The sequence below is a fragment of the Panthera onca genome, chromosome B2, assembly GCF_046562875.1.
Source record: "Panthera onca isolate mPanOnc1 chromosome B2, mPanOnc1 haplotype 2, whole genome shotgun sequence".
Lineage (NCBI taxonomy): Eukaryota > Metazoa > Chordata > Mammalia > Carnivora > Felidae > Panthera > Panthera onca.
The window spans coordinates 111,570,688-111,583,350 of NC_138343.1; the positions used below are offsets into that span (position 1 = coordinate 111,570,688).

General features: G+C 36.0%; 1 protein-coding gene and 1 pseudogene across 5 annotated transcripts in view; both read left to right on the forward strand.

The window, feature by feature from the left end:
• NKAIN2 (sodium/potassium transporting ATPase interacting 2) overlaps window positions 1-12,663 on the forward strand; it is a 996,342-nt gene that overhangs the window by 678,004 nt on the left and 305,675 nt on the right. The gene's annotated exons all lie outside the window — the stretch shown is intronic.
• Window positions 5,365-5,449, forward strand: LOC132668122 (small nucleolar RNA SNORD116; annotated as a pseudogene).

Here is a 12,663-nt window from a genome sequence, read left to right on the forward strand (position 1 = left end):
TTTTCCTCTATTCATGCCTCAGGTGCATGCCTTTTTACAAGATGTATGACTTGCCACAAAAAAACCCACAAATGTGTAAATTGCATTTGGCTAGCCATCATATTTAATTTTTTTCCCTTAAACTGTGTTATTACCTCCTAGGCACTTTCTGCAGCACATTTGTTGAGAATAGATAATATATCATCATGGCTTTTCACGGCAAAGAAGGGGATTTTAATGAAAATGCCACTTTTAATAAGAAACCTCAATAATATGTGGTCTTGATTGTTCCAGCTGAGATATTAATGTCTGGCACTTTTTTCCTAGAATTCAGTAACAAAAAGGTGTAACAAGTTTGGTTTGAAATACAATGCTAAAGAGTTAGAAAAATAATTGTCTTGAGATAGGACATATGGTTTATATAAAGTAAAATTCTCAACATTTACTGTAAGCTATATACTATTTCTTCCAAATATTTTCTTTTCTTATTGCTACCGTGCCTCAAAGTTGAAAAAAGAAAGAAACAGATAACACTAGTAATTAAGCCAAATTTTAATAATATATTCCTATTTTAAATTTCATAATTTTATATTTAGTCCTGAAAAAGAAAAATATAAAGGTATTTTTAAAATCTTCAGCATTCTGTTTTAAAGATGTTTGTCCCCACACTAAGGGAAATTTGTGCATCTCTAAATTTATGTATAAGAAATAGTCAGAATGTCTGTTACTAAATTCTTTTCTCCCTAACCCAACCAAGTGGCCATATAAACTGTTCAGGGAGAATATATAGTAGAGAAGGGCAGGATGGATAATACACCTTCCCATTCAGGAGCGCCTGGATGGCTCAGTCGGTTAAGCATCCGACTTCAGCTTAGGTCATGATCTCACGGTTTGTGAGTTTGAGCCCCACGTTGGGCTCTGTGCTGACAGTTCAGAGCCTGGAGCCTACTTCAGACTCTATCTCCCCTCTCTCTACCCCTCCCCTGTTCATGTTCTGTGTCTCTCTGTCTCTCAATAATAAATAAACATTAAAAAAATAAAAAAAAATACACCTTCCATTTTTCAGAAACCTAAAAGGAGAAGAAAGCTTGAAGTAGGGGAAAGTTTCAAAGAAGTCATTTATTTATTCATACAATATTGAGTGTGTCAGGTGACCTTACTGCATGTTAGGTGATGTATGGCAGAGGGACGAAGTGGAAAGGTTGGCCATGCATGAATCATTGTAGCCAAGCAAGCAGATTGAATTGTATTCTCAGTCTAGAGCCCTCAGAGTATAGACATGCTGTTGCCCATTTGTGAAGAAAGGGACCTGGCAGGAAAGGATGGGGCAGATGTGAGCATGGGCATACTGTAAAAACTAACAAAACTGAAGCACAGAGCTCAGTGAGCACTTGGCATGCTAGTTGTTGGTCTACAGAAAGATTGTTTCACTGTTTTATTTCCTGGTACCCTGTTTTTCATAAGGTATATGGAGATCTGGTATACAGTAGGCACTTCTTATTTATTGATTGTCCCAATTCTCACCTTGATAATTGGCTAATAATCATCCTGAAGTTTTTACAAACTTCTTGCAAAAACATGTTGAATTCTTCATTAAGCATACTTTGTGTTGCACTTGATAGTAGCTTTTACTAATTGTAAATGAGTTATACTAAATGACCACTGAATTACACCAATTACAACAAACAAATGAAAAAAAAAAAACAGGCAAAAGCTGTTATGAGAAGAAAACAAATAGGAAATCTAATACCACTTTCATTATAGTCACATGTCATGAAATCTCAAAAACATATCTCTCCTAGAGAGGCAGGAGTAGGACTATTCTGAATCGTAGAACCTATACAACATCTCAACATGGTGACCCAGAAAAGGGAATGATTATATTGGTTGGAATATGACAGAACCCTCAAAAGTGCATAGAAGCAGATATATACATTGTAAAAAATATAGATCACAGTTAACTTAGTGCTGTAATGGTGAAAACATAAAGTTTTCATCATGATAAAAATCACAGAGAATCTGAATGTCTTCTTAGGGAAATATTTTTCTGTCATGGCTGAGATTATCTTATCCATTCTTGTACTCTTTTTTTGCTGTATGTCAGTGTTACTTGCAGTCAGAAAGCCTTGTGTTTTACATATCATGGGTAGTATTTAGGACATTTTTGGTAATGAATATTTATTTTAAAATCACTTCGTCATCCAGTAAAGTCTGCCCAAACAGATAGTTATTAAAAGGCCACTGGATAAACGGCATATCTTGCCTACTAATTTGTCATGTCACTAAATAAAATCTTCACATAAAAAGAGATTGAATTGGATGCCTGCTACAAATGCTTTTAGATGTAACATTTTTGTTATCCTTGTCACCAACAGATTCACCATATTTCTGAACCCTTTTAAAATTTTTGGCTCTCCATCTTTACAGGTAGATATATGCCCCTAATAGACTGGAAACTTTGGATCTTGTTGTATCCATGTAAAGATAAAACAGAAAAAATTCAAGTTAAGAGAATTTCATACCCTACATAGTTCTTCTAGACTTTTAAGAAAAGTTAAACATTGACAAATTATTAAATTCCAAGTCAATGACATTATTTTCCCCTTACTGTTATCCCACCTATATGATTTATCTTGTGTTTTTGGCTAAATGAAGACTATATTATCTTTTGAACAGCTCATCTCAGAAACATAGGCCAACTCACATTTATTAGAGCCAATAGTTTTGACGGTCAATGAAAGGTGGACAGCTCAGCTGAAGCCTGAAGACAACCTTTGTGCCTTTTCACAAGTCTTTGTTATCCCAGAGGATAAAGAAGGTTAAAAAATGGAAGGACTCTTGGTCTCAGTTAGATTTAAAAGTCTTTGTGATCATATCCAAAGATCTGGGAAGGATTTATATGGCATTATATATATGGAAGGAAGAATGACTGTCTGAGCCAAGAATTCCCAACACTGCAACTTGTTTAAAAATATACTCTGTTTTCAAATGTGGTGCCATTGATGATTCTCCATATTCTACTTAGTTGGACTTGGACAAAAAAGAGTATGCAAATAAAAATTACAACCTGAGTTCTTTATGAATGTGTTGGAATGAGCTTCTTCCAAGCTATCCTTCTGAAAGTAGTAGTATTCCATGAGATAAAAACAGTAGTCAATGAGATGATGCATGGCAAAGGCTTAACACAGTATCAGAAATAAAGTCCACATGCAATAAATGTTACTAATCCTTATTGCTATTTTTATATCATGCTTTACCAAAGGCGAGGGAGGCCTGTGGTGAAACCAAATACAATTTATTCTGCCACTTCATTATTAGCATATGAAAGTTCCTGAAAAACTTGCTTAAATATGTTTAACTAATTTTTCCCCAAATATAAAGAGACCTGTTTTCGTAGAAGGGGTTGGGAGCCAAGTTTGGGAAATATCAATCTAACAATAGCTCATAAGGAAAGGCATTTCAGTTAAGTGGGTATGTTCTGACTTCCTACTGCATGTCTGGTTTCCAGGTTGCACTAAGGGCTGAAGTGAATACAAAGAAGCTAGACAGAGATACTAATTTTAAAAACTCTAAAAGAGGGAGATGGGACTAATGTACACAACTTAAATCAAGATAATATATAATTACATTCTGGAGTGTTTAATATTGAGTACTTTAGTTGGTGAGAAATGGAATAGCATACTTTTTAATTTAATTTAATTTAAGTTTAGTTTAGTTTCGTTGTATTTTGAGAAAGAGAATGCAGGCAGGGGAGGGGCAGAAAGAGAGAAGGAAACGGAGAGAATCCCAAGCAGGCTCTGAGCTGTCATTACAGAGCCCAAACATGGGGCTCAAACTCACAAACCCTGAGATCATGACCTGAGCCAAAATCAAGAGTAGGATGCTAAAGCAACTGAGCCACCCAAAACTTTACACAATAAGTCTAATTTTCATAATTTCATGAAAATGGGGACCCTTGTTGGGGAATTTGAATTTGAATATACCTAAAGGACTAAGAAGCCCATCCATAAACAAAGATTGGGACATAGGACAGACGCTAAATAACTAAAGAAAACTTCAGGATGAGCAGGAGGGAGCCACTCTACAATACAAGGCAAACAAGCAAGGTGATGAAAGTGGTGTTTTATGCACAGAACTCTGGACGAAGTGTGGTTGGTTGGGTTGAAATTGAAAATCATGGGAATCAGAGAAGACATTCAAGTGTCATCACTGGAGTCCTGGGGCCACAGGGAACCACTGCAGCCGAGCGGTAGTTCTGGACCCAAGTGCTTGTTCACACTCCATTTCCATCAGTTACCATATGAACTTGGGCATGGTCCTGAACCTCAGTGACAGTTTTTAATCCATCAAATGGGGATAGGAATGTTATCAATGCCATGAGGTTACTGCAAGGTACAAATGAAATATATGAAATAGTGTTAGAACAGTTCTGCCTCATAGTGTGCAGCAAATCAGTGAGCTCTAATTAGCTGTGATGAAAAATGAAAGGAAAACTGTTTCAAGGTGTTAATGAAACAGACTTTATAATCTGCTATACTATAGCATATGTACAGTCCACTTCCCAGCAGCCCCTCACTGCCTCTGGAATTGCTGCCTCCCCATCCCCTTCAAACAATCAGTTTTCTACACTATAGCCAGAGCTATTGCTCTAAAATGCAGACCAGATGACTGCATTCCCCCTTCAGTGACCCTCTACAGTTCCTAGTCCCCTTGACAGAGATTATAGAGCCCTCCCTGTCGTGACCCACCTCTCCATCTTTTTCTTCCACCATTCCCTTCCCTATAATTTTAACTCCTGAAAATGCCATGAGCTCCCACCTCTGGGATAGCTCACCTGTAGGAATATTCTTCATTCCTTCTTCATCTGGTTATGTAGGTTAGAATAGGGCATATAATGTAAAGAGGAGGAAACCTTTGTAACTATGTGTAAAGACACCAACAGGCAGCTTGAAAGAGGGTGTTGCATAGCAGCGTGCTAAGAAGGAAGTTTTTCTTTCAGACCTGAGTTGTCTTGGTTGCACTGCAGATTAAAGATGCAATCATAAGTGATTTAAAGAATGAATGGATATATGGTGAAAGGTCTCCATACCACTCACTTAATGTCTTGCAGCCACTGAACTACCCTATGATCCAGCAATTCCACTTCTGAATATACCCCAAAGAATTAAAATCAGGATCTCAAACAGGTATCTGTACACCTATGTTCGTGGAAGCATAATTCATAATTTCCTAAGGGTGGAAACAACCCAATGTCCACTAACAGATGAATGGATAAACAAAATTTGATCTATGCATTCAGTGGAATATTATTAAAAAGGAAGGGAATGCTGATCTATGTTACAACATGGGTGAAGCTTGAGGACATTATGTTAAAAGAAATAAGCCAGGTTGATGATGACTCCCTCCTCAACTGCATTCTTTTAAAGCTGCACAAACTTGAGTGAGAACTCACTAGTTTATTGTGAATTCTTTCAGATATACTTTGTACATTTTGAGAGAACTATATGCATATGCAAATCTCCCACTTACAGAAATGTGTAACTTGTCATGCTATCAAATTTGTAAATGTTTTCTGAATTATGTTTCATGCTTTGACCTTACTTACTCTAACATTATAGGGAAAAGTCTAATTTCAGCTAGTACGTTTATGGGCTATTTGTTATACGTAAATTTTTGATACTTGTTGTTAAAGATATGAGATGTAGATCTAACCAAATTTTTTCAGAAGTTTTTTTGGTACTGATTTGACATGTTCCCTGAATCTCAGACTTTAGTCTTGTATGGACTTTATGTGTGGTTACATTGATCTGTTTATCTGTTCACCTGCATCACCATTCTTTGTACGATTTGGGCATTATAAAATGTTTTAATTTCTGCTAGGGCATTATAAAATGTTTTAATGTCTTACTAGTCTTTTCCCCAATTTTCCTGGCAATTCTTGCTTCTTATTTTTGTAAAGGAATTTTATAATCATCTTGCCTGCATTCGAAAAAAATATGGTGTTATTAGAATGCATTAAATGTATGGATTAATTTCAGGACAGACAACACCTTTATAATGTTACATCTTTCTATCCAAGAAAATAGTATGTCTTTCTATTTTTTCAGTGTTAAAGTTTTCCACATAGAGATGTTGCACATTCCTACGTAGGTTGTCTTGTTACTGATTTTAATAAGGCGCTTAATCAATTACAGCTTTTAACTAGTGCTTGTACATTACATTGAGTTCTATAACCCTGCCCAAAAAAGCAACCAGTCAAGCAAAATCTAAAAGGAAAATTACAAGGATTCAACTCAAGACTGCCACTTTCAGAAAATACCTTGGAAAAAGCTCCTCCACATATATTCATAAAGACCTTAAGGCTATGATTTCTGTTTGGCATGCTCTTTTTTTCATAATGTAAATAAGAGTGATAAGGTTACTTGTGCTGAGTTGAAAATAGCCTAAAAGTGTCCTAAAATATTTTCTACTTACACACTATAGAGTCATGCAAGAATTTTCACAAAATAAGGACTTGGTGAGTGAAGCAGTCGGCATAGATAAAAATATTATTAAATAGAAAGGAGTACACTAATATTCAAAGGTCCTTCTGCAGAGTTTTATGCCATCAGAAGTCCCCTTTTTTCCTATATGAATTCGTAGTTCTTTGCTAAAGAAGTATTCATCAAATACCTACTATAGACCAGTCACTGACCTAGGGGCTGAAGACACAAAATAAATCTGATTTAGTTATTGCCAACGAATATTTCATATTCTTAAGAACAATAGTCTAAGTCTCAGAAATTATGTTAACAGATTTCTGTATGCCCTTTCAATGTCATAGCAGAACTTTCTGACTGAGATATATTTGACACTCTAAATGGGAAGATAATTTTGTTTGATTTACTATTTGCTACTGATTAGGGCACAGGCTTTATAAATTACACATTAATTTGAGAAGATTGATAAATAGTGATTTTTGTGCAGTAGAGGCATAAATGATTCTAATAGAATCATAGAGGTTGTGGTATTATTGCTCTGTAGAACATTAACCTATTTTATATTTAAATTAGCAAGCTATTCCAGCATCCCTTATAGATATGAAGATATATAAATATATATATTCTTTTCATATATTATATATACTCTTTATATATAATTCTTTATACACACACACACACACACACACACACACACTATAAAGCAGTGTATGTGTATGTGTATGTGTATGTGTCTGTACCAGTTTCTCCTATCCTTCTCTGAGCCAACATTACTATTTTCCCAGTTCCCTCATTAATGAAGTAAACAGACTTTGATGGGTGCTCACTATATTTTTGCCTAGGAATGATGTCTTTTAACTTTATTAAAATTATACTTTGACAATATTTGTAATGCTTTATATATTTTTCCTTTTCATACTTGGACTGATTTCCAATGCCACTGTGAGAGAATGATGGCGCATTATTTGAAAAAACTTGGCTTTAACTTTTATTTTGTAATGATTATAAAGTACTTTAAAGTTCTTTCAGTGATATTTTAATACAAATAAATGGCAAAAGAATAACCCATTGCCAGCATACTCATATTATTATTTTTCAACGGTGAATTCTAAAATTTAAAATATGAACATTTTAAATTATTTTAAGCACAAGTCAGTCATTTTTTAAATAATCAACTATGCCTCATTTTATTAGAACAGAAAAAAAAAGGAATTGAAGGGAATTGAATTGAAAGTATCAGCAGGAATTGCACATAGCAAAAGCGAGAATGAATGTCTACAACGTGCATTAAATCTTTTGTACTGGGGTTGCAATCAAAAGAAGGTTTGAAACCCAGTGGTCAAACTTCCTTTACTTCAGGCTATTACAAGGTAAGTGATTTTAGGCATATGAGTTGACTCTGGAAAATATAAGCTAATTTACCATGTTTAGTTAACATCAGAGGGACTCAGAGGATCCAGATATTTGAAGTTGCAGCTGAGGCAATGATATTTGCATGTCCTTTATATAGATATATTTCACTACAGGATGAGCATATTCCAAAGGACTTGCTCACTGACAGTGATTTCCAACCCTGGTAGTTCTGATTGATCATGGAAATGGAAAAAAAAAAGTTTAACAAACCCATCTCTAAACTATATCGTTACATTTCAGAATACAAGGTGACAATTAAATCTAAGCTGAAAATGAATCCTATACCGAAGAGTTCTGAAATATGTATAAGAGAAATAAAAACTAAAAGAAATCCCATTTCATGTTTGAGCCAAAAATGCTTGTGCTTATCTATATTTTATATTCAGTGAGCGTAGTGTGGAATACTCTGCCTTATTTCACTTTCCTAATGTATCCTTGAAGTTCAAGTGGCATTTGACCCTCTTCAATATGGAGAGCTGTGTAGCTGGTCTAACAAATTCAATGTATTTAAATGAAAATATGTTATAAAGCTGACTAGGAAAAAGGCATCAAGTATATTTTAACACCAGAACCTCTTCCATCAAATTGCCATTTGTAATTGTGGCACAAGAATTTTAGTTTTGTGTAAAAAGAGGAAGCTTTTGCTGAAATAATTCCGTGCTGAGACAGTTCTTTAATTGGGAACTACGACTAGGCTGGAAAATGTGTTCAAAGGCCAGCACAATGTTCAGGATGGTAAATGATCTGCCTTTTTGTAAGTGACTAAGTTCTATCACCATATTGAATCTGTCAAACGTTTTTAAATCCAAAAAAGAGAGGCATAACTTTGGATGCTCTTTTAACATAAAATATAATTTTCATTCTGTTTTCACCCTCTGCAATAGTGACTCAAAATCCACAGGGAAGCACTGTAGGTGCAAGTGGGTGGAGCGCATGTTCAAATCACCCAAGGCATTTTTCAAGCTATTTTGGCCTTCCCCCCCAACATTTCTGCAGGCTCTTTCTCTAACTGCCTGCCCCTAGCACTCAGCACTTCTTAGGGAGCCACTAGGAGGGTTGTTACCCTGAGGTATGTTTAGGTATAAAACAGTCAGAACCTTTCTTTTCTCTAGTATGGAAGGTGTTGTATTCAAAAGTTATTCTTGCTTTTTTATATTGCCTTGTATCTGAACTATATCCTTGTCATGTCCAAATTTGGAGGTGGTCAAAGGAAGTGTTCTAAGAAGCTTTGCTGTTCAGACTGCAGAGCAGTAAGGGCTGATCAAGGGCACCTTAATGTGCAGTCTCTCCACAGGAGTGATAGTGGATTTGGCTCATCCCAAAGGGGTCAGTGAATTGAAGAGCTATTAAATTTGCCAGAATGGCCCCAATTGAGCTTTTCATACCTTTCTCCTCTCTCAGACAGTAGAGTTTAACTCAATGATGGAAGCCAGATTTAAGAATGTTTTTAGGGCGGTTGCAAGTGGAAACTTTCCCAGGGCAAAGAAATAATGAGCTCTAAAGCCCCAGAGACATTGTTTTAGTGAAACTATTTTCTCTGTAAACTACTGATATCAGAGTTTTATGTAGGAGGAAGAAAGATGGAAAGGTGAAGAAATAAATGTACTTCACTTGCTATTTAGACTTCATATATGTGTCTGAAGATGTAGCTTGGGACTTTGCAAGGTATTTTTGACAATGATCTAAACTACGTTGCTACTTAAGATGGGGCCCCCTGACTAGATGCATAGGCATCACCTTGGAGCTAGATGGAAATGCAGAATCTCTGGCCCCACCCCCAGGCTCCTGAATCAGAATCTGCAATCTTAACAAGATCTCCAGGTGACTGACTCCTGTGCCCATTAAAGTCTGGGGAGTTATGGGTGAAGGGACATTGCTCTCCTGCTACCAGACTACTTGCTAAGGTTAAAGCTCCAGAGATGTAATAAACAAAGAAGAAAGGATGAACATTTTAAAAGTTCTTTTGCAAACATTACCAGATTGCACCTCAGGAAGGTCATAGTGATTATTTGCACCAGCAGCATGTGAAAGGGTCTGTTTCAATTACACCCTAGTCAATGTTGGGCATTATTACTTTTCAATTGTTGAAATGCATACTGAAGCCATGTAATATGGTATGTGGTAAGGATCTAGCTTTCATGTTCTTAAATAGCCAACCAGTTTTCCTAGAATCAGCAAATGAATAAAACTTCCTCTCTGAATTGAATTGAAATGCTACCATTGTATTATCTTCCTATGACAAAGGTTTTGAATAGGTTTTTTTTTTCCATTGGCATGTCTTTTATTTGACATCAACACTATGATATTTTAATTATGGTAGATTTATGCTAGGTCTTATTATAGGTTTTTGGTAGTTATCTTGTCCATCTTGAACAGTGTCTGAACATTTCTATCACATTCTTAACTATAATACAAATTTTTATAGCATTCTGTGTATATTTTCATAATAAATACAGATGTAAAAGAGGTTCAACTTCCTACAACACTTATTTCCTTTATATCGTAAGGAAAGAGGACCTAAACTTAACCCTCGAAATATTAGCATTTTTCTGTCATTTTACCATATGCTCATTTCTCTTTATCATGTTTGTAATATAAGGGTCAGTAAGGCAACAAAATCTAATGAATCCCTGAATTCAATATGCTACCAAGCCGAGTGGCATGGTAAAAAAGGATTCAAAGTGAGGAAATATTAAGGAAATAGAATTTATGGGCTCCACTCTTAAGGAAATTACTATATAACTGAGAATTTAAGTTAGGTTTAGGACACAGACTCAAATACATGTAGAAATACCTAGGTAGAGAAAACTAAATGGATTTGTACCATTTTTTAGGGCTTCTGTAACAAAGGATCAGAAACTTAACAGAAAATTATTCTTACACACTCGTAGAAAGCAGAACTCTGAAATCAAGAGCTGCGCTCTCTCTCCTGGCTTCTGGGTGTTATCGGCAACCCTGTGTGACCCTTGGTTTGCAGTTGCAGGGCTCCAATATTGCCTCCATCATCATGTGCCTGTCTTCTCTCTGCCTATCTCTGTCTTCATGTGGTATTCTCCTTTCCATCCCTTCTCTTAAAAAAAGTGTATATATTTATTTTGAAAGAGAAAGAGGGAGAGTGTGCATGAGCAGAGGAGGGACAGTGAGAGAGGGAGAGAGAATCTCAAGGAGGCTCCACAGCCCTTTGGGGCTGGATCTCACAAATCACAAGATCATGACCTGAGCCTAAACCAAGAGTTGGATGCTTAACTGACTGAGCCACCTAACCTCCCCTCTTCTCTTTTTTATAAGGACACTAGTCTTACTGAGTTAAGGCCTTTCCCTGCTTATGTATGACATCATCTTAATTAATTCTATCTGCCGTGACTGTTTCTTCTTTTAAGTTTTGTTTAAAAATTTATTTTGAGAGAGAGAAAGAGAGACAGAGAGAGAGAGCTAGTGGAGGAGGGGCAGAGAGAGAGAGAGAGGGAGAGAGAGAATTCCAAGCAGGCTCCACACCATTCACACAACCTGTGAGATCATGACCTGAGCTGAAATCAAGAGTCAGATGTTTAACCAACTGAGCTAGCCACCCAGGCGCCCTATGCAATGACTGTTTCTAAGTAAGATCACGTTTCAAGTACTGGGGGTTAGTACTTCAACATATCTTCTTGGGAGACACAATTCAATCCATAACAGAGCTCTTTAAGGCAAAGGGATAACTCAGATGTGATCGAATTTGATGTTCACTTTAGATTCCTTATCAGGAGAAACACATTCTTACCATTCTTAGGTAACACAATGTCAACTGTGTAAGAAGGATTTCCACACCCTTTTCTTCCCAGAAGATAAGTGCACATTCAATTTGATGATAGAGGGAGTATCTTTCACTAGGTGATCAGTTTGAACACAGTTCCATTGGTGATTAAGATTTAGGAGAATATGCTATTATCAACCAGAGTTAGAAATGGTGAACGAAGGAAAGAGTTCATGAATGACTCTGCAAAGTTTATGGTCCTGAAGAACTGAAAGAAGATAATGCCAACTACCTGGATGAACAGTAAACTTTACTTATGACTTTGCTGGATATATGTTTTGTTTTTCTCTCAGTATAATTAACAGACTGCCTTATAGGTCATTGTTTGGCTCTTCTTATTTATTTTCTCTGTAACTTATCTTGCTAGTTACAACTCTCTTTTGTTTTAGTACAACACTTGCATTTCTGAACAAAAGTGTTTTTGGAGGCCATGACTTGTCCAATCATCTGCCACTCGCTCAGGAAATGACAACATTTACATACTACACCCACCCACTATTTTGTGAACAAGAAGCCATGGTGTTTGATTAAAGTAATTAATTTTCTCACATCATCCTTAAAATGAGCACGATTTGGAGCCAGGTGGTTTGGCTGATGTCCTATATGTCTATCCTCACTTATTTTGTTTGTTTTCATCATATGAGCACAATTCTAAAAAGCATATTAGAAAGGCTACATCATAAAAACTTGGACTTTGAGAGGATATAGCCAAATAAATATAGACATTAATTTTATGCTCATTTTGAAATGAATATCCAAGTAAAAAGAGATTTGGGATTTGATTGTTCTTTAGAACAAATGTCAGGAGAAACATTACCTAACTACTGAGACATACACAAAGGGATGTTATTCTAAATCTTTTCAAACCAAAAGCCTCTTTAACACATGAACAATTCATTTAATCTCTGTCATTTTTCCATTGTTCCCTAACTACGGACAATATTCTCTGAAGAATAATTACTGTGATTCTTTTGAAATTTGGTAAAGTCCTTAGTGCTT